The sequence below is a fragment of the Chenopodium album genome, chromosome 25 (assembly GCF_948465745.1).
Source record: "Chenopodium album chromosome 25, dcCheAlbu1.1, whole genome shotgun sequence".
In the NCBI taxonomy this organism is placed as follows: Eukaryota; Viridiplantae; Streptophyta; class Magnoliopsida; order Caryophyllales; family Amaranthaceae; genus Chenopodium; species Chenopodium album.
Genome location: NC_137858.1, coordinates 15,778,029 through 15,800,183, shown reverse-complemented (window position 1 = coordinate 15,800,183; position 22,155 = coordinate 15,778,029). Strand labels below are relative to the sequence as shown.

The window sequence follows — 22,155 nt, the reverse complement described above, 5'->3', positions numbered from 1 at the left end:
CCGGAAAGTAAAAAGAGAGTTGTCACTCTTGGAAATGACAAAACCCAATTTGACTAGAAAATTTGCAAAGCGTTGGTACCAAGCTCTGGGAGCTTGTTTCAAACCATAGAGAGCCCTGCGGAGCCGACAAACATGAGTAGGAGCCCTCCGATCAACAAAGCCCGGAGGTTGATGCATATAAACAGTTTCCTGCAAATCACCATGTAAAAAGGCATTTTTGACATCTAGTTGATGTATCGACCACTTTTTAGCCGAAGCTAAACTGAGAACAGTACGAATAGTGGCCGGTTTAACTACCGGACTGAACGTCTCATCACAATCCACACCAACTTCCTGCGACCTGCCATCACATACAAGACGAGCTTTGTGCCTTTCAAGGTCACCATTAGACTTGTATTTATGCTTAAAAAGCCACATACAATTAACAACATTCACCCCCGTAGGCCTAGGCACCAATTCCCATGTCCCTGTCTTAATTAAAGCAATATACTCATCATTCATCGCCGCATTCCAATTTTGGTCATTTAATGCTTGTTTATATGATTTTGGAAGTGGTGATTTTATGTGACGTGGACCCGAGTTTTGAACGGTTAGGTTGCAATACTTAGGATTGGGCTTACAAATTCCCCTTTGACTACGGGTGACACGGGGGGAGGGAGGTGGTGGCCGAGTGGGCTGAAGAGGTGGCACGCCACGCATGGGTGGCGGAGTGTAATGTGGAGTGGCTGGGCTGTGAGGCTGGGCCAGGAGTGTAGTGTCCCCGCAATTGGGTTGCCGCGTGTGTGGTGTGGGGAGGGTTGGGGAGAGTTAGGTTCTGGGTGGGCCGCTGCTGTTCCAGCGTTCGCTGGCCCAGTCCAGTTATGGGGGGGAGTTTCTGCCTAGGCCGAGGGAAAAACAGCGCACGTTGGCCCACGTTGCTGGTCCGTCTGGGCTGGCAGATTTGGGCCAGGTGTGCGTGTGGTTTGAGATGGGCTTGGGGTTGGATTATGTAGGTGATTTCGTAGGTAGTAGTGGGTGAGCAATGGAGATTGTTCATCAAATCCTAGAAAATCATAATCCAAAAGTTTATATTGAGCCAAATTCTTATATGGAAAAGATGACTCATCAAACACCACATGCCGAGAAAGAATGATTTTATTTGTGGTAAGGTCAAGACACTTATAGCCACGGTGATTGGAAGGGTAGCCTAGGAAGACACATGGAGTGGATTTTGGAGCAAGCTTGTTAGGAGCGGTTGAGGCTAAATTTGGGAAACAAAGACAACCAAAGACTCTTAAATGATCATAAGATGGGTTTTTGCGAAAGAGAGCTTGAGCCGGGGTCAAGTTGTTTAAGGACTTGGTTGGCAAAAATATTTAAAAGATAGGTAGCGGTCTCTAAAGCATGAACCCAAAAGATCGGAGGAAGAGAGGCATGGAATAGTAAAGTGCGCTTGACATTATTTATGGTGCGAATCATACGTTCGGCTTTGCCGTTTTGGGAAGAGTTGTGAGGGCATGAGAATCTAAATACCATTCCATTATCTAGACAAAATTTTTTAAACTGATCATTGTCGAATTCACGACCATGGTCACTTTGAAAGCATTTAATAGGTCTTTCAAATTGAGTTTGCATATATCGTCTAAAAGTAAGAAAACATTGGAAAGCTTGAGATTTAGAAGCTAATGGAATTGCCCAAACATAATGAGTGAAATCATCAAGAAGAACCAAATAAAATTTGTGACCATTACTACTACGAATAGGAGATGTCCACAAATCGGCATGAATAATATCAAAAGCACAATAAGTTTTACTATTCGAATCATAAAAAGGAAGTCTAACATGTTTCCCTATTGGACAAGAATTACAAAAATTGGAGTGATGCTCCTTATTGTATTCAATAAAATTATTGCTCCTAAGAAAGCTCAAAGAGGGTGCTCCCAGATGTCCTAGACGATCATGCCAAGTAGAAGGAGCGACTGTGGTGAGAGAAGTGGCAAGACATGCACTTGGGTTATTGGTGGTGATAGGATAGAGGTCCCCGGAACTATTGCATCTGGTGATTACCCTCCCCGTTCGTAGGTCCTTCACAGAAAAACCATTAGGGTCAAACTCAATAGAAACCAAATTATCAGAAGTAAATTTACGAACAGAAATAAGGTTTTTAATGATTTGGGGGGCAAGGAGTACATCTTTTAGAGCTAAGGGTTTGTTCGGGAATTTAGCATGACCATAACCAATAATTCGAATGCGATGACCATTGCCTACTAAAATATGATTATTAGTGCTTAAATTAAACAGGGGAAGAAGATTACCGGAAGTATGAGTCATGTGGGAGGTGGCTCCCGAATCCATATACCATCCATTATCCGGTGTGGATAACCCCGAGGAAGAGTAAGCACTACCAAGATCCGTTGGAGTCATGGGCGGACCAAGCATGGGTGACCCAACATAATAAGACTGTTGTTGTGGACTTGGAGTATTGGGCCTATGCTGAAGTTGGCCTGAAGTGGGAAACGGTGCCGATGGGATGGCCCACTGTTGAGGCCAGTAGAACTGTTGTTGGGGCCAGGCCCAATTCTGGCCTATTGGGCCCGTTTGTTGCGAGCCCTGCTGCTGGCCCTGTTGTTGTTGCGAGCCCTGTTGCTGTGAAGACTCGCCATGGCTTTGGGACTGGCCACCACGACCCTGGCCGCGACCCTTTCCGCGACCACCCTTTCCTCCGCCGCGGCCACGTCCAGTCCCACCACTGCGGCCACCACCAGTCGTCGGCGACTGGTCAGAATGTGGCGCCGAGCTCTGCTGTGCGACGAAAGAAGAGGCAGGGGAGTTGTTCTCGGTATTGCGACGCGACTCCTCCAGAAGAAGTCGAGAGCGCGCGGTGTTGAAGGAAGGTAAGGGGTCCGTTTGTGCAATCATAGTAGCGACGGTGTCGTAATCGGTCTTGTTTAGTCCGGCCACCATACGGAGGACTAACTTTTGATCGGAAATAGGTTGATCGACATTCGCTAATTGATCGGCAATGCTTTTTAGCTGCTGACAGAATGCGGTGACCGTCTGGAAGCCGTCTAGATGAATTGTATTCAACTGAGTTTCGAGATATACCGCCCTCATGCTCTTGTTGTCTTGAAAGATGTCCTGGATACGATCCCATGTCTCTTGGGCAGTAGACTTCCTACCAAGTATTGTTTCAAGAAGATCCTTCGATATGGTGTCGTAGATCCATTGCTTAACAATGACGTCAAGCTGTTTCCACAGAGTGTCAGAAATATATGAGGGTCGTGGAGTGTTAGAGTCAATGTGGTTTAGAACATCATAAGCGCAGACATGATTCTCAAATAATTCAACCCAGCTTGAGTATTGAACTTTCTCATAATCTAAAGGGGAATAGAATTTTTTATGTTGGTCACGGTGAGAGCGGGGTGGAACTCAGGTGTAGAGGGTGGAGGAGGTGGCGGTGGTGGCGTGTCACCATCCTTGGCCATGGTTGAGAGTCGGTGACAGAGTTAGGGGTAAAGCGGAAGCAAGAAAAAATTAATTTTTGGTGAAAAAAAAAATTAATCGGATCGAAAACCTAAAGCTGTGATACCATGTTAGATTTCGGGAAAACTCCTCAATCTGGAGTGTGTATCATTGATCAAATATATAGAGTTTACAACTCTAGGCCTAATCACGTTAGGAATCCTAGATACGATAAACATACAAAATATACAAATAATATATCGTAATCTGTGACAAATATTATCCTAAGTATAATATCTATCAATAAATTCTATGGAGCTTTGGAGTTTGGATTGTTTTTTGGGAAGTATCATGCTATTCACCTATATATTACTGATTACCTAATTTGTGTAACAAAGATGCCATAAGAAGATTTTGTAGCTTATGAGTGATGGATACAAGAAAGATCTAGCTAATTACTTGTCCTTGAAATGCAACTCAAAATCTAAGGGGAGGAGAGATTAGGACAGTATTGGTGATATTAGGTTAATTTTGTTATAAGCCTGTGCCTTGTGGGTTTAAGTTTTTTGGGGGGGCAGTCCTTTTATCTCCTGGAAAAAGACCATATATATACACACGTAGTGGGGTGTGTATCTGTGTGTTTTTCTGACATTATCAGGATTAATGAGTTCTTCATGAAATCTTATCAAATTCCTGTTAGTTTTTGATGATTATTGAGGGACTTCTTTGTGATTAGAGCACACTTTGATTCTTTGGTTAATAAATTTGATTCTTGGTCACCCTTGGATGTGCTAATTACCTCAGATAGATCTGGTGAAACGACATAGCTTTCCAGTGTCTGGAATGGTGAGAATCGGTGTGTTCTAAGAGTTCATTGGTTTGCACAAAGTGGAGGACTTGATTGGCTTCCTCTTCGGGAAGATGTTGTTGAACAGTTGGAGTTTGCATATCGTAGACAGGTAATCTGCCTGTTGTGGCTATACCTGTTTATTTTATTATTTTCTTAAAAGGTTTCTGGTTCTTTGACATCCTCTGTTTGCTGTCTTCTAGCTTTGGTAGTAATGTTGTAATACCCCGTATTTTTAACGTATTTTATATTTTATTTATTTATTTATGAAGTATATTTTGGGTCAAACTATTTTAATTATTGGTTTATAGATTAATCAAGTATTTATATTTGGGTCAACAAGTATTTAATCCAAATGTAGCCCATCTTTCTTATGAACCCAATCACCCTATTTTTACTTTTGGGCCACCTATTTCAACATTTAAAGTCCATGACTATATGAAGCCCAAACCTACACTAATTACCCTACACTATATATATCTACTAGATCCCCAAAATTTCCCACACAAAAAGGTTAGTCTTATTTTCTTCCTTTTTCTCTCCTCTTTTCATTCTAGCTATTTTGATGATTTTATTTATGGGTTTTGGTTTTAATTATTCAAAGTATGTTTGATTAGTATCATAATTATGTTTTGATGATTAAAGATTGTAAATTTAAATAATAAAGTGTTTTATTTTCAGATTTCATAAAATTATAAGTTAGTGTTTTAAAATTATTAAAGACTTGATTTTTAGGGTTTTCATGAACAATTGATTTAGGGCTTTTATAGTAATGATGTTTTGAAATTTTGGTGATTATAGCTACTAATTAGTTTAACTTAATTCTAGATTATTTTGAACACATAAATTCGTGTTCTAATTTATAGATTCCCGTTCGTTAATATTAATCCCGTTTTAATCCCGATCAGGTTCTAAACTCATTCAATTTTGACAAAAAAGTAGTGTTTTCCATGTGGAAACAACGTTTTAAGAAAGACTCACTACCCATGGTAGTGAGCACCACCCTTTCGTGGCCAAATTCAGCCTCTAAGTATGATTTTCGGGCAGTTTTTGATTTTTAACGAAGTTTTTTTTTAATTTTTATCCTTGAGTTTAAAGGGTAAGAGATAATTTAATTTTTCTATGGATAATAATTTAAGTATGAAGATGTATTTTGATGAGGTTTTGAAGTGGTTTTTTATTAGTTTAAAATGCTGGAACTTTATTTAAAGTAGTATAATTGTGATTTTAATAAAAGGGTGTGATAACCTATTAAAAAGGAGTTTAATTAGGGGTTTTTAAATAATTTTCAGATTATTCTAAATAGTTTAAAGTGAGTTTAAGTTGCTGGAAATTGTGTATACAAGAGTAATTAATTTAGTATTATTGTCCCTTTATGTAGGAGACTTGATTCGGGAATTGTTGTAGTGTTTTCGGCCACTTTATGGGCTTAATTGAGGTACGTTCGCGTACTTAGCTTATTTGATGATGTAGAATCATGCTAGGTTTGGTTTTAATCGATTACAAGTAGTATCATGCTAAGGTTCATGTATTAAGTTGTGAATTATCAGTATTGGTGATTGAATTATGAAGCATGAATTTATTTGTGATGATCTATGGATTGGAAATTATATTTTTGGCATGAGTATATGGACTACATATTTATTTATGGCATGTTAGAGGGCATGTTTAATTAAACTAATTGTTTAATTATGTTTGGAATATTGAAAAGGAATTTTATTATAGTTCATATAATTTTTATTGATGCATTAAGCAAGAGGAAGGAGCTATATAAGTGTCTATGTACACAAGGAATAAATAGTATGTTGGTGCCTTTGTGCACTTAAGGTGTTTTTAACACCGAGGGATAGGATTGTTGGCGCTTTATGCGTTTAAGGTGTCTTTGACACTGAGGTAGTTTTAAAAAGGGTTCAACATTAAATTATATGTGGTCACTAATTATTCAAGAATTAAATTGGTATGTTTGTTTGATTGAATAATTGTTGTTGATTGAGTTATTATGCTTTGGGAGTCATCACCAAGTTTAATAATCTGTAAATAACGTAAAGTGAAAGAGATTACGCACCAAAACTCTTGGAACGTATATAACTTGAGTATGAACATATGGGGGGAGTTATGTGACTTTATATTTGATCATAACTTCTAATGGAGTACAGGACGTTGTATATTCCTTTTATTATTATTATGCGCTGGAATTCCGCCACCAATGTGTGGCATAGGTGATGCTGGCACGGTTAGCTCCCGTGTCAGTGGGCCTCAATTTATTGAGGTAGGTTTAGTTGGAAACCCGTTCGATGCGTAATCAACGCTAAATGAATTATTTAGTGTCCAGTCAAAGAGTCTTGTTGTTTGTTGTGTGTGCTTGTAAACAGGTGCAAAGAGGTAAGTCTGTGTGATGATAGGAGAATGCATGGTAGTGTGTTTAATTACGCTTATGTACTCAGCTTTGCTGATTGTGTGTGTTGTTTGTGTCTGGCTATGTCTTTATCTTGGCCCTACGATGATCCATTTCTATGGAGAGTAGTGGGGACAAGTGGAGATAATCTTTTCAGGCGTTGAAGCATATTCATGACGGGACATGTGTGAAGAGCGAATCATGCTAGTTTCTATTAGTTGAGAAGTGGTTTATTTCTTTCAAATATTATATTATGTTATGCTTATGAGACTAACGCAAAGGTTTTCATAATTTAATTGGTTTTGATAAGGGCCTTCAATGGTTACAAGTTGTAGGTTGATTTTATTTGACTTCGTTTGACTTTGGTTTTAATCTTTACTTTCGTTTGGTTGACTTTTAAGTTGACTCGTTTTTGAATGGTTTTGAGTTAAGTCTTTCGCTTTGTGTCTTTGATAATTGCCTTAGCCGTTTTCACGGTGGCGGTAATATCTTAGATATTCCTAAATCGTATTTTAAAAAGAGTAAAGTGTATTTTAAAGGAAAGGAATTTCTAGGGTGTTACAAATGTGGGATATAATTTCCTTTCCAGTGATAGATTATTTATCTGAGCAAATTCTGCAATTTGTTGCCAGTTGAAAGTGCTTGAAACTTTAAATATTAGGGGAGGACATACAAAACATCTAAGTAATATTCATTGCTTACTTGGGTATTTAGATTTGTGTCGTAGATCAATGCTTACCCTTGTGCTTTATTCTATTTGATGAATGAGGAAAATTTGTTAATTACTACCTCAAAAAGAGAGGCATTGTCACTTACTACCCATAAAAAAAAAGTTTCTAATTACTACCCCAAATTCACCTAAATTGCACCGATTACTACCCGAGTGTACTTTCTGGTGATTTAACTCACCTTATGACGTCATAACCCACATTTAACCACACTTAAACCTAACTCTAGTATAATTAACCTAACCAACCCGAATTTTAAAAAATTATCCCAAACTAATTACCCCTCCCCCCCATTTATTAACCTCACCTAACTGCCTAAATTAAAAAAGGGTAATTCTAATTTCTCTCTCATCTCTCTCTCTCATATGAACTCCTTCTTCTTCCTTAGCAAAACCCCCCTAAAACCCAGATCAAATTGCAGTTCGTGTGCGCTCTAATCCCATTGAAAGCTCGCAATTTGCCTAACTAACAAAGTAATTTTCTTATAAACAACATTCGAACTGTATTTTGCCAAAAATGCGGAAGAACAAAGAAGTTGTCATTGGAGGAGTAAAGAAAACAGCGCCTGCAATGCCTTCTACTTGCTCGAGCAATTTGCATACTCATCTAAAACCAAAACCAATTGCTATTGAAGATTTAATTTTGCTCAACTCTTCAATTATGAAAAAAACCCAAACTTTACAATAAACTCTAAAAAATTTGTCAATTTATCACAACATTGAAGGAAATTAATCAATTACCTTCTCAAAAGCCTTCCTATTGCGACCTAAAGCGTGCGATGTGACAGGAGGAAGAACGAATTGGCGATTTACAGAGGATAGGATGAGAGGATTTGGGTTGATAATGGTGAAGGAGTCGTTGGAGAAGTTGAATTGGGTCTGCTTATTTGATTTAGATCAAATGAGTGGTTGGGGTAAATTGTGTTAGTTAATTTGTGTTAATTAAGGTTAATTAGGTTCATTAAGGTTAAAATTTGGGTTGGTTAGGTTAATTGTACTAGAGTTAGGTTTAATTGTGGTTAAATGTCGGTTATGACGTCATAAGGTGAGTTAAATCACCGGAAAGTACACTCGGGTAGTAATCGGTGCAATTTAGGTGAATTTGGGGTAGTAATTAGAAACTTATATTTTATGGGTAGTAAGTGACAAGGCCTCTATTTGTGAGGTAGTAATTTATAAATTTTCCGATGAATGAATTGAATATTTGTTTAAAATTTGAAACAGCCTCCTGCTTTTAGAAAAAGTGTTAGGCTGGAGCTGTTTCTTGGAAGTTTATCTGCAGATAACACATAAATATATTCAAATAGCTATTAGGGCACTTTAGCATGTCTCATGGCCAGTTTCTAATTCAAAGCTCATAGCTTATTGGTTTATTAAGGTAGATTGTTGATTCGACCAGTATAGAGTAGTCACTAGTTACCAATATAATTTCTGTTATACAAATTGGCACATTAGGATAGAGAGCATTTTCTTTTAGATAGATAGTGTATTAATTGGGTGTTTTTCTTCTTCTTCTTCTTCTTCTTCTTCTTCTTCTTCTTCTTCTTCTTCTTCTTCTTCTTCTTCTTCTTCTTCTTCTTCCTCTTTTTTTTTAATTTTTTTTTAAAAAAAAAATTGTCTTTGTTTTTTAAATGTACTCCGCGTCGTTTTTTAATCACGGCGTTGGAGATCATGCACGTAGAAGGCCATGTGCAAGGTGCCCCTAGCACAGGCCCCCAATTTAAAGGGGCCCAATTTTTTTTCCAATTAAAAAAAAATCTTGTTTTTAACGCCAAAGGACAGCAAGGAGGAAGGAGAAGCAACACTGCAACATTCACGCATTCAACTTTCCCAATTCCCATTCAATCAATTCAACCTTCCATATTAATTTCTCCATGTTTTCAAATTCCTCCATAATACATCAATCAACACTATGGAAAATTGTATTGCATATTTTCCCATACAAGGAATTTCAACGGAAAAAAAAATAAACTCAGTCAAGAAATCAATTTCAATCTTCCGAATTTCTCGTTATATATCAAACGGTAATTATTTTTTCCTATACATGGGTTATCTTCCATTCAATAATCTTCATCTATCTATTCCCAATTGTTACAATTATACTTTATACAAAATCAAAAACGGATTGAAGGGTTGAAGCAATTTTTTTTTCTTTTTGAGGGGAATGAATTGTAGCAATTGAAGCAATCGGTTTTAGGTAAATTTATTATTTTTGTTTTTAATTATTTCTGGGTTTGATAATTTCAATTGAAGCAATTTTTATTTCTTTTTTTTAATTATTTTTCGGCCCTGTTTGAATGCTTCGTGTCTTCTGGTAAATTTTTTTATTTTTGTTTTTAATTAATTGGGTTTGATAATTTCAATTAATGAATTGAAGCAATTTTTATATCATTTTTTTTTTAATTTTTCGGCCCTGCTCGTGTTGCAATAGTGATATTAAGTGAGAATTTGTTCTATCTTTTATGTACAGCTTAACTAAAATTTTTCTCAAGATGTTTTAACTATTATGCACATATTCAATCTGTGATAATTCGTGAACTCGTGAAGCAATCTTCATTGTTATTTTTGATTTTTTTTTTATGTCAATTGAAGCAATTTTTAAGTTTTGATTTTGTTTATACTCTTCTATATCTAAGCAATTTTATTTTTTGAAGGTCCAAATTGGTCGTATTCTTTTGAACAAAGATTGAGAATCAACGTTATCGAGTAATTCGCCAATTCGTCCAATTGAATGAAATAAAGCTTCTGCTTTCCAGGTTTTTTAATTTCAATCCATATATATGATACTGTAATTTTATTTTATTTTTTTTTGAGATTTTGAGATTATGCCTCCTAGAAAGTATGAATCTGGGTCTCAAAAGCGTAACAAAAAGAGAAAATTAGAAGTGTTAATTAATTCTCAAAAAGGTTCTATTGATAAATTCGTTATAAAAGAACCTCAAGTTCCTCTTGTTGAGCCCGTTGATGATGTCCCTATTGAGAATAATAATGTTGATGTTGATGATATTAAAAATGTTAATGTTGATCTTGTTCGTGATATGCCTATTGCGGAGAATGTTGATGATATGGATAATATTTTTGATGATGTGCCTAGTGTTAATTGCAATGTTGATGATGTGCCTTTTGAGAATGATAATAATGCTGAAAATATTGATGATATGCCTTCTGATAATGACAATATTGATCACCGTGAAACTAGTTATATGCCTAATATATATGATCCTAGAGTTTGGGATGGTCTTGATTCTAAAATGATTGATTTATTAGTGAAAAATGGTCCTAAAAGAAACAATTCTATTGTGAAAGGTCCTAAAGATAAATCTTCAAGACGATTTACGGCAAACTTGTATACTAGAGTTTTATCAAACGGTGAGAAATGTGATAGGGATTGGCTTGTTTATTCCAAAGAGCTTGATAGAGTCTATTGTTTTTGCTGTAAAAATTTTAAAAAAGGGATGGGAAGAGGAAAATTGACAAATGAAGGATTTTCAGATTGGGGGCATGTAGGTTTTAGACTTAAAGAGCATGAGACAAGCATGGATCATGTTAAGAATATGACTACTTGGTATGAGTTGCGTCTTAGGTTTCAAAAGAATCAAACTATTGATAAGACGACTCAAATGCTAATTGAAAAAGAAAAAGACCATTGGAAGAAAGTAATGCAAAGAATTATTTCAATTGTCAAATTTCTTGCCAAACATAATCTAGCCTTTCGTGGTTCAAATGGGAAACTATACCAAAAAAGTAATGGTAATTTTTTAGGCTTGATTGAAATGTTGGCCAAGTTTGACCCAATCATTCAAGAACATGTCAATCGTATTACTAATAATGATATTCACATTCATTATTTAGGTCATACAATTCAAAACGAGTTAATACTTTTGCTTGGTTTTGCAATAAAAAATGAAATCATTAGAAAGATAAAGCAAGCAAAATATTTCTCGGTAATTCTTGATTGTACTCCCGATGTTAGCCATCAAGAGCAAATGTCATTGATATTAAGATATGTGAATGTCTCTAATTTTAATGTTTGCATTGAGGAATCTTTCTTAGGATTTTTTAATTTAAATGATACAACTGGCCAAGGGCTTTTTGATGTTTTACAAAATGAATTGAAAAATCTTGATCTTGATATAATGGATGTGCGAGGACAAGGCTATGATAATGGATCTAATATGAAAGGAAAACATCAAGGAGTTCAAAAGAAATTTTTGGATTTAAATTCTAACGCTTTTTATACTCCTTGTGGTTGTCATAGTTTAAACTTGACATTATGTGATATGGCTAACACATGTAGTAAAGCTAGAGATTTTTTTGGAGTCATCCAACGTATATATACAATTTTTACAGCTTCTACTAAGAGATGGCAAATCTTGAAAGACAATGTAAAAGGACTAACTCTTAAGTCTTTGTCATCTACTCGTTGGGAAAGTCGTGTTGAAAGTGTTAAGGCTATTAGATTTCAAATGTCAGATATACGAGAAGCTTTACTTCAAGTAGCCGATAGCAATGATAAGGATTACAATATAAAGAGTGAAGCTAAATCCTTAGCAAATAATGAGCTTGGTGATTTTGAGTTTTTAATTGCAATAGTTATTTGGTATGAAATACTATATGCAATTAATTTAGTAAGCAAGCTGTTACAATCAAAGGATATGCTTATTGATGTGGCTATTGAAAAATAAGAGGCTTGATTTCTTTTTTTGAGGGGTATAGAGAAACTGGTTTTTATAATGCATTGAGTAAGGCTAAGGAAATTGCTATTGAAATGGATATTGATCCTATATTTCCCCAAAAGCTTGAAATTAAAAGAAAAAAACATTTTGATGAGAATAAAAGCACTTCATCAAATGCTCCTCAATCTCCAGAAGAATCATTTAGAGTTGATTACTTTCTTTATATATTGTTGATCAAGCTATTAGTTCTCTTTATACTACCTCCGTTTCATATTTTTTGCAACTTTTGCCAAAAATGGATGCTACACATTATTTGCAACTAATCTTTTCTTTCCTTTTTAGGTTGTCATTTCTCTCTTTCTCTCTCCTCATCACGTGCATTCTTAATTTTCTCTCTCTATCTTACACTCACAAACAAATTTTGCCTAAGAGTCCGTGCACTCTTCAAAGTTGCAAAAAATGTGAAACGGAGGTAGTAAAGATTTGAGCAATTTGAGGAGTATTTTTGGTTTCTTATTCACTCCTTAAAAGATGAAGTCATTGGATGATTTAAGTTTGAAATCCTCTTGTTTGATTTGAAAATGCACTTATGTCTAATGAACAATCAGATATTGATGGGAATGAATTATACGTGGAGTTAAAGTTGCTTAAAGAAATTTTGCACCATGACATAAAAGGACCTATTGATATTTTGATATTTTAAATGATGTGGGTTGTTTTCCTAATGCTACTGTTGGATATAGAATTTTGTTGATTATTCCTGTGACAGTTGCAACTGCAGAAAGGAGTTTTTCAAAGTTAAAGTTATTGAAGACATATCTTCATTCTACGATGCTACAAGAAAGGCTTAATGGATTGGCGATGATAGCAATTGAGAATGACCCTTCTAGAGAAAGTAGAATATGAAGACTTGATTGATGATTTTGCCTCAAAGAGCGTTCAAAGAATATCACGTTTTAAATAAATAGAAGTTAATATAGCTTAAGTTGATATGAGCCTTGAGTTGTATTTAGTTACTATTATCAACATGAATAAAATATTCGAATTTAATTTTGCGTAATTGAATATGTCATTGTTATATGAAAGCATTTTCATTTTGCAATGTATATATAGAAAAATTGTGCATTGCCTAAATTATAGATTAAAAAAAAATATATAATTTTCACATTGTTAAGGGCCCCTTTTTCGAATTGGAACAGGGCCCCCAAAATCATTGCTACGGCCCTGTTGGAGATTTAAAACTATTCACACCTACTGCTTTGACCGTCTTCTGTGTTGTATATGTTAGGAATATAACATAGTTAAGTGGAGTCTTGTTAGATTCGTCTTGATATATATTTTCAAAATATTAACTTTTTATAAATTTTTCAAAAGTATAGTTAAAGATATTAAAGGTATAAATTGTGTATCACCAAGTGTGAAAACCCCAACGTTGCAATTAAGAATAAACTAAGGAAGTATTATGTCAGTAGTATAAGGATCATGCAAAACAATAGGTCCACCTGAACCAATCTCCATTAAACAATATAAGCTAGTCAAATAAAAGCTATTTTTTTTTTACCTAGTGCGAATTAATTTCACTTTGAAAGAGGGGTGGATGAGATTCGAACCCGTGACCATTGTGTCACGCTGGCTCTTGATACCATGTTAAAGGACCATCTAAACCAAAAACTTAAGCTGATGGTTAAAGCTCAAGAATATGTTTTATACTCTATCAAAAACCTTTTTTTTTCTTTTTTTTTTCATCATCATCAATCTTTAATACCTTTTCAAAAAATTTCTTCAAGATTGGAATGATTGATTGAATTTGTTGTCCTAGTGTTTGGTTATAGTGATTTGACAATTTTGATATAGTGGTTTGGCATCGGAGGACAATTCAACCATCTGGACTTTTTGCAGCTCGTGTTGAATTACAAGGCTATACCCTAGTATGATATTGTCATGAGTGGAGAATTGTTTCTTACATCTGAACTCAATTGTAATTATTTCTTGTTGATATGCAGGGACTGTATGCCCTCTTTACTGGAGAGGATGACACTTGGGAGGCGTGGCTGAATGTCGATGCTTTAGGCTTTTCCACTATCATCAATTAAGGAGGAAATGGCGTGAAGCTAAAAAAAAAATATCGGGGCTTTCCATCGGTGGTGAAACCCAATGGAAGCCCCTTCAAAATTAACAATGGAGGCTAGAGTTTAGGAAATAGAAGAGAGAGAGGAGGCTAGGGTTTATTTTTTTGCCAACAAAACTTTCTTCGCATTATTTACATTTATTTGTATATAATTGATCTGTACCTGGATGCCCTCTTTAAAAAGAACTGTAAATGTTTAAAGCCCTTCTGATTGCTAAACCATGCCCAATTAGCAATGTTAGTTGAGACGAACACTACAAGAGGGGGGAGGGGTTGAATTGTATGTGAGTTCCTAGTGACTACTTTTTTCGGAATATAAAACAGAATATAAAGGAACTAGCAATGCACACACGATTTTACGAGGAAACCTTCCAGGGCCCAACGGGAAGTAAAACCTCGACCCTTTTAAGGGATTTCCAAAACCAAACCACTTCACTATAATAGGGATAAACACCAAGTTACAACCTATTATAATCAAAGCTTTACTCACAAGTTCCAGAATGAACTTGCTACACAATATAACCCTATCCTACCCAATCTATCTAAGTCCCACATTTAGATTCACTCGTACTCCCAAAATACTACAACTCACAGCTTCACCCTAGAAGCTCTCAAAACTGTATGCAATGTTAAATTCACACACTCACCCAAATAACCAAACCAATACAAAGTATATGACACCTAGTATATGATAGCCAAGCTATGCACGAAACCCGAAACTAATATGACAAAGTTATAAGCTTAGCAAACTTACACAAATTAAGCACAGAGATTTCTTCACGCATAAACTCACTGAAAACTTATGAAGTGAGATCTCTACTATTTATACAAAACTAACTTGTATATCAAGTAGGGTTTCAAAAGATAAAGATGTTAATTTTCCAAATCTCAAAACACGGGTTTTAAGTATCATTTTGAAAGAAAATCTTTTCGGAAAATAAGATAAAGAAAGATTTATCAAAAAGAATAATATCTTTTGATAAACAGATTTTAAGAAATAAAACATTTAGAAAATCTTTTCTTAAAATCTACTTCATATGTTTATCTTTTCCGTTTTAATTAGATTTGCCAAGCATCTTTGTCATGCTTTTAATGGGTTTCATGTTTATCCTACTTAACATATTTAACAATAAATCTAGAAGATAAAATCTTAACTAAATTAATATTGATGCGCCGCGGTTTTGTAATTGTGGATTACTTGGGCTTCACACAGACCAGGACTGAGTTCCTGCTGTCACTTGTACTCCAGTTCTCAACTGGAACTTTGCAGGCTAAGTTCTTTCCAGAACTCACTGTCTTTAACGCAGACCAAGTTAACACCTCAACTTGTTGTCTTCAAGTTCCTGTTGGAACTTAGTTCTTGTTAGATAACTCTTCTTCTAATTTGACTAACTTTTCATCAAAGGTCTTTTCATGTTTTCTTAGCTTAGGTTACTCTTCCACCACCAAGGTCTACTTCACCTGTTCTAATCAAACACTAATAAACCTTTATTAGTTAAGTTTGTTTTAGTTTAAGTCCATCATCATCAAAACCTTTAAGCTTCAACAAGCAAGATGTCGCTTCAGAAGCGCCACAACCATAGCTGTAATTAGATTTCTCATGATCTTTTTCCTTTTGATCTCTCCAGTCAGACCTTCGGTATTTTTGTCTATTCAGAAGCATAAGAATTTTCCTCCATATCCCAGCAGCAAATCTACACTGAAAGAATAGGTTCTCAAATTATCATGATTTTTTTTTCTTTTTTTTGGGGGGGGGGGGGGAAGAAAAGACGTTCTAAATTCTAAATATTTTTGTAGTGACTAAACTATGAGTTTGATGATTTGTTATTTGTGAACATTACTAAAGCAATACAAATTGAATTTAATAATGGATTATATCATAACAGATATTGTGGTATGTTTTGAAACACATATGACAAATTGAGTTTTTGCGGAAAGTTAGTAGAAAATCAATCTAAGCCTTAATCCCATAAGTGGGGTCGGCAGCATGAACCTAAGTTAGTAGAAAATATTTATCATAATGTTACAAAAAGGCTTTGAGTTAACTCGTGATGACGTTCCCTTTACCTAAGCTGTCTTTTAGAAATAGAGAAAAGGGGAAGTCATTCTGCTAGCAATCCCTAGTAATTCTGGTACTTAATTGTATTTTTTGTATTTTTGTTTGAGCTAAGATGAACACTGAATATAGGTAAGCAATAGTTCGTATTAGTAATCAGTGTAATTTACAAACTTCCCATATTCAAGAGGTGGACATCGCTCCCAATGAGTTTCTCTTACAACAAATTTTTGTCTCCCTTTCTTACTAGAAAAACTTGCGTAGACCTTATTGTGGACCCGAAGTTTATACACACGCAACGACATTATATCGAACATAGTTACCCTTATTTTTAACATAGCTACCTTATTTTTAATATAGTAACCTTTATTAAAACTTGTATAACGTTTAATAATATTGTGAACTTGAAATACGACGCTATGAGCCTATGACCCTAATTTTAACATAGTCACCTTTATTATTTATATTGACCAGTATATAAAATATTTCATTAAAAAAACTAACCTCTTAGGCCTATATATTACCAATCAAAATGGCTTTTATTTCAACATAATGACCTTTTTTAATTATAGTGACCTGTTTTTTATTAATGAAACAACCATGGTTTCATTAATGTTAGTGGTCCCAAAAAAAATCTCGCATATAACTAACCAACAGATAGTAGCCAGTTGAAATAGTTACATAATTATCAAAAAGCATGGGCAAGAGGCTTTATATTCTCAAATGATGCTTCCATGCCTTCTCCTTGTCTTCGGGATGTGACTTCCTTAAAAAGGATGTATAAGATTAGTTCCAGAATTTGTGGCAAATTTGCCCTTACTGTCAAGCTCAGCCTCAGCCTCAGCCTATTCAGACTAGAGTAGATTATAGTAATGAACCCACAACTTATCTTAGGGCTATATATAGTTCTCGAGGGTAAAACTTCTAGGCTACATTGCATGAAGCTGATTGAAGAGACAATCGGCACTCTTTGAACATTTAAAGTGGCCCAAAGTCCATGAAGCAATTCCATACAAAAATACAGAAAAAGAGTATCTTTTTGTGCTATATGTTAAGAAAAGGGAACCTATAATTAGCGAATTAAGTTAATTAATTAGACAGAAAGAGGGAGGGTGAAGAAAAGAGCTACTTCTCCTAGATGCCGGAATCAGAATAAACCAAAATAAAGCAACTCTATACAATCAACTCATAGAAACTTGTTTCTGTCAGATTTTGTGTAAAACTCCTCAGATTGGAGTGATTCCATTGATCAAATATATATAGGGTTACAAGAGTGAGCCCTAAACACGTTAGGAGATCTCACAAGATAATTACAGAATATTAACAAACTATATCCTTCTATACAAAATAATATCGAGAATATTTATCATATTCTATCACACCCCCGCAGTCTTAGCGGGAGGAGGACGTACGCTGAGACTGGACCGAAAATCCAGAAATAGTTGTCGAGGTAGGCCTTTCGTGAAGATGTCAGCAAACTAATAACGTAAAGGAACGTGTAAGACCCGTACATGCCCCAACGCCACCTTTTCTCGAACAAAATGAAAGTTCATTTCGATGTGCTTGGTGTGTTGGTGTTCTACGAGGTAATGGGATAAATAAATGGCGCTGACATTATCACAATAAACAACGGTGGCCTTTCTAAGAGGACACTGTAACTCCAAAAGAAGATTACGAAGCCAACATGCCTCGGCAACAACATTTGCTACGCCACGATATTCTGCCTCTGCACTTTATTTAGAAAGAGTAGGCTGACGCTTAGAAGACCAAGAAATGAGATTGTCACCTAGAAAACAACAATACCCTGAGGTCGACCGACGAGTGTCAAGACACCTGCCCCAATCTGCATCAGTATAAGTAATCAATTGCGAGGATGATGAAGGATATAAGTGTAACCCGTGATCAATGGAGCCCTGAATGTAACGCAGGATGCGTTTCAATGCATCATAGTGAGCCTCTTTGGGGTCATGCATGAATAAGCAAACCTGCTGAACTGCATAAGCAATGTCAGGGCGAGTAAAAGTCAGATACTGAAGAGCACCTGCAAGACTGCGATATAGTGTTGGATCATGAAATTTAGGCCCTGCCTCTGCACTTAGCTTGGATTGGGTATCCACTGGAGTCGCCGCAGGTTTACAACTGGCCATGCCTGCGCGCTCTAAAATTTCCTGCGCATATTTCTGCTGTGACAAAAACAAGTATGAAGGAGTACGAGTGACAGCAATGCCCAGAAAAAAATTCAGATGACCTAAATCAGTCATAGGAAATCTTGTACGCAAGTGAGAGATGATGCGCTCGAGTAACAGATCTGAGGATGTAACCAACACAATATCATCAACATATAATAGAAGGTATGCCATATCATTCCCGTATTGGAAAATGAACAAAGAACTGTAACTCTTAGAAATGACAAACCCCATCTACAAGAGAAAGATAGCAAACCGTTGATACCAAGCCCTTGGGGCTTGTTTTATACCATAGAGAGCCTTGCGGAGTCTGCAAACATAGCCTGGAAATCTCTTGTCAACAAAACCGGGGGGTTGATGCATATACACACACTCTTTCAAATCACCATGTAAAAAAGCATTTTTAACATCAAGTTGATGAATTTCCCACTTACGAGTCATAGTCAAGCTTAACACCGTACGAATAGTGGCCGGTTTCACAATCGGACTGAAAGTTTCGTCACAGTCCACTCCTTCAACCTGTGATTACCATTACAAACAAGACGAGCTTTGTGTCGCTCCAAATCACCATTAGAATTCAATTTATGAAGAAAAAGCCACATACAATTAACAATATTCACCCCCGTAGGCCTAGGGACCAATTCCCATGTCCCCGTATTAATTAAAGCACTATATTCATAACGCATCGCAGCATTCCAATTTGGGTCGGAAAGGGCTTGTTTGTGATTTTTGGGAAGCGGGGAGCGGGTTATTGGATGACTCGGGGTGGTGGTGGCAAGGCCGAATTTTGGGTTCAGTTTAAAAATGTCGTGTTTGGAACGTGTTTGCATTTGAGGAGAGGGAGGTGGACGAGTTGGTGTGATGGGGGGCAGCCACGAAGAGGGGGAGGTGTGTAGGCAGGGGAGCCCGAGCCAGCAGTGAGCGTGGCTGGGCTGTTAGGTGCAGCAGCACTGCCCGAGCCAGCAGAATGTGTGGCTGGGCTTCCTAGTTGCACTGCCTGGCTCGGTGCGGGGCTGTGCGAAGCAGCAGGGGTGGCTGGCAGCTCTGCCTGGCTAGCAGAATGCGAGGCAGCAAGGCCAGGCAGACTGGTCCGCGGGTAGGCTGCAGTGTGAGGCAAAATGTCGCGGCCTGCTGGCGGACTACACTGTCCGTGGGTTTGAGGTGGGTTTTTGGGATTTTGATGCATCAAACGCAATGAGGGGTGATGCAAAAAATATGGAGATGGATCACAGAAGACAAAAAAATCATAATCGGATTGGCGATACATAGAAATGTTGCGGTATGGAAGAGTATTCTCATCAAAGGTGACATGACGAGAGATGATTATTTTGTTGGTTTTGAGATCCAAACAACGGTAACTTCTATGGTTGGAAGGGTAACCCAAAAACACGCAGGGTGTGGAACGAGGTGCTAGTTTGTGAGACATAGTAGTAGACAAGTTCGGAAAACAAAGACACCCAAAAACCCGAAGGTGATCATAGGACGGAACTACCCCAAAGAGAGCTTGAGCCGGAGTGATTTGATTGAGAGTTTCATGGTATCAATATCATCCATTGAAGGTTGAGAGTTTTTATTCTTCTATATCCTTCTTGTGAGAACTAGGAAGAATTATCTCACAAGATAATTACAAAATATTAACGAACTATATCCTTCTATACAAAATAATATCGAGAATATTTATCATATTCTATCAGTTTCAAAACCCAAATTGACTATCCATCCAATGATGAGGTCTCTTCAAAAAATGAGTAATAAATATCAATACTAGGAGGATTACAAAGTAAGTAACACTGAATAACATGTTCTGAGTAATGTTTATAGAAATGAAGAAGTTATGCGCATTTGAAGTTAAGATGTCTTATTTGGCCAAAAGTTCATCTGAACCTCTTGAAGGTTCGCCTGAACTTCCTTAAAATCTTAAATCAGCTTGTTTGGAGAAGTTAAGCTTCACGGTGATTTGCCCGAACTTTTAGTTGCTTTCTCGAACTTTCAAGACATTCCGGGTTACTACCTTTGTATTTTCGCTTGTTTGGACAACTTTATTTTATTTTAAGCTTAAATTAGTAGGTTTTATTTCTCTCCATATAAAAGGAGAAGAGAATCCGTTGTAATAGACATAATTCTTTCCTCTTTTGAACTTTGAATGAGAATTTTTTTTTTCCTCTCTCCTTAATCTTGGTGATTATTTGCAAATTTATGTGATTCTCCCCTAGTATTTGCTCTACTTTGTGTTACTACTACACAAGTCACATTAGGTAACACCAAATAGTTACACTTTTATAGTTGTACAATAATTCGATATATAAGTAATATTAAACCTTTATTGCATAATCTTGGTGATTAATGTAATATAATAAGCTAAGAATTTGTCGTTATTTGTTACTTATTCTCTCTCAAATTGCACCTTAAACATTGAAGCTTGGATTTGGGAGTTGGTTTTTCTTGGTTCTTGTTGTAGCTATATGGTATCAAGAACCTAGGTTATTAGCCTAAAAAGATTCTACTCCCCCCGTCCCACAATATAGTTCATGATTTCCTAGTTTGGAGACCCAAAATACTGTTCCTATTTCTATTTTTGGATAGCATGTAAAGACCATTATAACCTCACTTTCTTAACTTTATTCATAGAACTTCCTAATTTATCTTTAAATTATCCACATGTCTTGTACTTTTTTCCACTTTCTCTCTCTATCTTTTGTCTATATATAATTGTACTTTAATTTCACTTTTCTTCCCTTAAATTATCCACTTGCCTTGTACTTTTGTCTAACTTTTGTCTACTTTTAATGTACGTCATTTCTTAATTACAGTGAAAAAACACAAACAAGAACTACAATATGAGACGGTGGGAGTACCTTTTTAATCTCTCTTCCCCTTTCTCAAAAGATCTCATCTTTCCCCTACAAAGTTCAAATTTTTCTCTCTCCAAGTTACAAACTTACCCTCTTGAAATATGGATGATAGGTATTTTTGTGAAGATGAAGAAATTCACCTTGAGCACTCTAGATTGGATGTTCTAGAAAGGAAGTTTGATAAACTTTTTGATGTTTTGAAAAATAAAAGAGGCCCTAGAAGAAAGAGAAGTCCAATTGGAGAATATGGTTCTCACTCTCCTCACCGAAGAAGGGAACACCACCAACGTCACTATGAGGACAATCATGTCCGAGGCATCAAGTTGGAATTTCTGGATTTTGGAGGTAATCTTAACCCTAATGCATTTCTTGATTTGGTTAAAAGTATGGAAAACATGTTTAATTATAAGGGTTGTAATAATGAAAAACGTTGTAAATTGGTCATCCATAAACTTACAAAACATGCTTCTTCGTGTTGATAACTTTAAGTTCATATAGGAGGAAAGAAGGAAAATCTAAAGTCGCTTCTTGGGAGAAACTAACAAAACACTTGAATTAGTGCTTTTGTGCGTGCTAGAGATTATCTGCAAGATGCTTATTTTAAATTGAATGCTTATGTCAGTAGAGAAGTGTGCCAGGGAGTTTGAAAAGCTTTCTATTTTGAGTGAAATTGAAAAGGCCTCGAAGCATAGGATTTGCTATGCTTGTTGATGGACTTGAGAGGAAGCTTGGACAAAAGGTTCATGTTGATGCCCATGGAAGAGTTTGAAAAGTGTGATAAAATGAGTATTGTTGGTGTGTATTCTAAACCTTCTTTTAAGAACCCATTTGCTTCAAAGTGAGACAA

At 36.2% G+C, this 22,155-nt stretch overlaps 1 pseudogene; it reads left to right on the top strand.

Moving 5' to 3' along the window:
* The first annotated feature begins 10,235 nt into the window (after positions 1-10,235).
* Positions 10,236-12,992, top strand: LOC145613787 (uncharacterized; annotated as a pseudogene).
* The last annotated feature ends 9,163 nt before the right edge of the window (positions 12,993-22,155 follow it).